General features: G+C 43.4%; 1 long non-coding RNA gene across 1 annotated transcript; it reads left to right on the plus strand.

Annotated features, from left to right (window-relative positions):
* The first annotated feature begins 682 nt into the window (after positions 1-682).
* LOC122944562 lies at positions 683-2,075 on the plus strand. Its single transcript, XR_006391030.1, has 5 exons — positions 683-792; positions 1,465-1,526; positions 1,603-1,680; positions 1,772-1,852; positions 1,937-2,075. It is a non-coding gene; the product is annotated as an uncharacterized LOC122944562 (long non-coding RNA).
* The last annotated feature ends 2,346 nt before the right edge of the window (positions 2,076-4,421 follow it).

Raw genomic sequence — 4,421 nt, forward strand, 5'->3', positions numbered from 1 at the left:
ATAAATCACTGCGAAAGGTCCACCACAATGATATGTAACTGACAACACTGGCTAATCACTCAAGCTGATGTTAAGAACTGAGACTTTAGCTAATGTATTCCTGTCAGGAACACATCGGAGCCCTCAAGGTATATCAGCGTGGCATGGGTTCCTACCACTAGACTGCCTACGGTATGTGAACACGGTCTGAGAGGTGCTAAGATACAACTTACAGCCAAGCTCCCACATTACCTCTTTAGTGAAATAGCTCAGGTAGTGGGAGAGATGATAAGGCTGTAAGCCCCACCTATAACAGGCCATGTGACACAGGCTACCAGGTGCAACAGAATGCTACCAGCAGTACGCAATGGTGATAGATACTAGTTGATAGATACTAGTTCCCTGATTACTTTTTCTGAATAGAAATGTCTAGGAAGGGCAAACAGTCTTTCTAAATGACTGACGTAAACCTGAGGTTTAATGAGTTTGTATTTAGATGCGACACAAACTCTATGAATTCAGTCTTGGTACCACTCCAGATGACAAAAATATCATCTATGAAGCGTGCCCAAAGTATGACATCAGTAAGACCTGGCATTGGGGATAGCATGCTACCTTTTATTCTCCGGCGAAAAAAACTGAAGACTTGCCGGAATGACGGATCCGGCGTTTTTCTCCATAGGAATGCTTTAGAGCCGGATCAGCTTTTCTTTCTGCGCCTGTGCAATCGAATAGGAGGAGCTGTGGGTGAAGTCTACTTCCTGTTCTCTCTTCAATCCTGCCTGCGAGGGAGAAGGGTGGACGCCATTAGAAGTGAGTAGAAAGTTTTTTTTAATTTTGTTTCTGTATGCAGGAAAAAAGAAATATAAGCAGCATCTATGTATTTATACATAGGAGCTGTAGTAAATAGGTCATGCTAGGAGTAGTAGTCTTGTTGATTACCACTCCTAGCATCCACTATGTACTTGTACCACCTGTGGGGCCCTATGTACTTTTGCATAGGGACTGCATGTGGTGCAAGTACAAAGTGGATGGGATGCTAGGGGTGGTAGTCCTGATGACTACCACCCCTAGCATCCATTATGTACTTGCACCACATGCAGTGCCTATGTAGTTTTGCATAGGCAATGCATGTGGTGCAAGTACATAGTGGATGCTAGGGGTAGTAGTCATCAGGACTACTACCAGTAGCATCCACTATGTACTTGCTTTACATGCATTGCCTATGAAAAACTACATAGGCACTGCATGTGGTGCAAGTACTTAGTGGATGCTATGGCTAGTACTCCTAAAAAATTTTGGCGAAAAAAAAAAAGCCAAATAATTTGCCTTGCTCGTAAGATCAGGGAAAGGGAAACCGAAACAGGCCAGCCAGAAGTAAACATTTTTTTAAAATTCAACTATAATGTCAAGTAAGTATTATTTGTGTGGGTTTGTTGTATTATTAATAGTTCAAATCTAATTTATTTACTTTTTTTTCTACAGGCTCATCATCTTCTACTGAGGCCGGGACCTCTCCTCCAAGACGTCGTCGTAGATATGATATGGTAAGAACATTTTAGAAGCATTCAGCATTATAATATCATGAACGCATTTTAAATATTAAATTTATATTTTTCACAGTAATCATCTGCGGAGTAGAGGCCTCCCGGCCCAGACACCGCAGGAGAGGAGGAAGTCAGTTGTGGAGGACAGCAAGCGGTAAATTTTTATTTATTTTTTGTTATTTTTTAGTATCAATATTATGATTTGTATATTTGAACTTTTTTTATTATTGTTATTTCTATTACAGGCAGCTCATCCCGTTGACTCCAATAAAGGTCGTCAAGAAAAAGCCAGAGGAAGTCGGGGAGCACGCGGTGGTCGTGTTCGTGTGAGTATTTTCTCAATGAGTGTTTTAAATTGGAAATCTGTCAAACATGAGGTTCTAATTTTTTATTTATTTTTCTATTTTTAGGGTTCCAGAGGCTCCACCAGAACGGATGAGGAGGAATTTGGCAGTTTGATTATCGACAATGAACTCCTCATCCAGATGGAGGAGGACAGACCACTACTGTGGGACCACACCGACCGCCGCCACGCAGACCATCATGCTACCCGGCTCCTCTGGCTTGAGATATGTGAAGTCATAGTGCCAAATTGGGACGACCTCAATGAAAGTCAGTGGGAGGAGTGCCGTAAGTACACAGTATAACTTTGTATAATGCACATGTCTACTTTTCATTCAAAATTTGTTTTGTGTCTGGTTGAAGTTGGTTACTGCTACCTATAGTGAACATCAATATTTTTTTATTGTTGTTGCGGCAGGTTCAATCAAATACTAAACCATTTTTGATGTCTGAAAAAATTTTAATATATATTTTTTCTTGTGGACAGGGACGACGATCCTGGTGCGGTGGCGGTCAATGAGGGACCTCTATAAGAAGGACTATAACGAGGAGGTCAAGCGCCCGAGTGGCTCAAAAGCGAGCCAAAAGCGGCCGTACTGGTATGCGGCCGCATTAGGTTTCCTAAGACGAACATTACAGCTGCGAAGGTAAGCTCTAATGTTTATAATAATTATGAATGTTAATCTCCAATCTATGTGTGTGGCCCAGCCAGACTATCATTTGACACTCTGTCCGGGACATCCACATATAGTTCCCTATTTTTTCATTAATTATTTTTTTTGTTTCCTTTACAGCACATCTAGCAGTACTCAGGCGCACAAACCTGCTCGTGAAGTCCTTACAGAAGCTGGAGCACCAGAGGCGGTCCCCGAAGAGCCGCCCACTGCGGGTCCCTCTCGTCCCACTCCAACAGCTGGTCGGGACCTCAATGTTCCCCTACCTGTGCCCTCTGGCGACTCAACAATGGCCACAATGGCACCACTCTTTGAGGCATTGATGCGTCGCCAGAGGACCGGTAGGAGCCGTCAGGCGGACTACGAGGATCTCACAGGGCTCGTTTACGAGTCCTTGATGGGATTCACCAATAGAGTTGCTGCTTTGGAAGACACAGTGCGACGTCTGCAGGAGGGGGCGGTGCTGACGTCGCAGTTGGGTCCGGTGCATCACTATTGGTTATCGTTGCTCCCCGTGATGGAACGATTTACGCCCGACCAGCTGTTTGAGGCCTGAAGACAGGTGGACAGTGTCTTGTGTTAAGTACAGCCCCATCCCACATCCTATCCCCTGTCCATGCCCTATCCCCCATCACAACCTCAACAACCCCCTTCCCAAACTACCTACCCCCCTTTCCAACCTCCTCAGCCCCCATCCCAGCCTCCCCATCTCCATTCCCAATCCACCGAGCCCTTTACTCAACACTTTTCTCCTTCTCCTCCTCATTACTTTCCTGCTACCAGTTTCAACACTCCTTCTACTCATGCTCGGTCAACTCCTTCTCCTGCCCCCCCATCCAGATTGCATACTCCCTCTGTTGTGCTTGCCCCAACACACACTTATATGTCCACAGGGGCACAGGAACAGGAACGAGGGGGACCAACCAGTGTTTGGCCCTCCACCCCCCAACCTTCTACTCCTACCGGTCCAACCTATAGGCATTTGTAGCCTTTTTTTTATAATTTTTTTTAAATTTATATTATTAGAAAATATTTATGTTATCAAATAAAATATTTTTTGTTTGAAAAATGTATTATTTTTTTTTTTAAGTAACCAACTTCAAGTATGCTCCTGCTCCTCTAGCGTGGGCAGATTAAACATCACTCTACATAACAGGCCTGATAAAATCTACCAGTGCCAGTGGAGCGACACAAGTAGGTGTCGCTCCTCTAGCGTGGGCAGATTTAACCTCACTCTAAATAACACGCCTGATAAAATCGAAAAAGGAAACAGGTCAGCACTTCACCTTTTTGTTGCACGCTGCACGGGAGAGGAGCGGCCTTTAATGGATAATAGGTAGTAAATCCCAGCAGCTGTGTCTTTTGTAAGTAAGTTTCTTTTTATTTCATCAAAGCAAAAAGTACTCTAACCAGAACACGTTTCGGCATGCAAGCCTTACTCAACAGGTACATCCAACAAAAGAAATCAAACTATATATAGGGTCTAGTACCGCTCATAGGGACGTCTCCACCCTTTTTAGTGGGAGGTGTTTGAACATTTGTCAATCAACTAATGAAACAGAGTAGCAGAAAAATAAAGTGACATATGGCAGAGATTATTTCTACCTTATTGGAGAATCTAAATGTCCTTTTCATCACAAGGCAGAAGTCTAAAAGGAATACATAAGAAATATATTAAACATTTATATATATTTTGATATATCTGAAAACATCACAAATGTATGACCTCATAGTCTCTATTCAGGCCCCTTGGGTGCAGTGTGTCAAGGGTGTGTATCCAAAAGGCCTCTCTTTTAAGTAGAAGCCTTTTGACATCACCCCCTCTCCTTGGTCTCTTCACCTGCTCTAATACTTGAAATCGCAGTTGTGCAATGGTATG

Source organism: Bufo gargarizans, chromosome 8 (assembly GCF_014858855.1).
Source record: "Bufo gargarizans isolate SCDJY-AF-19 chromosome 8, ASM1485885v1, whole genome shotgun sequence".
NCBI classification, from domain to species: domain Eukaryota; kingdom Metazoa; phylum Chordata; class Amphibia; order Anura; family Bufonidae; genus Bufo; species Bufo gargarizans.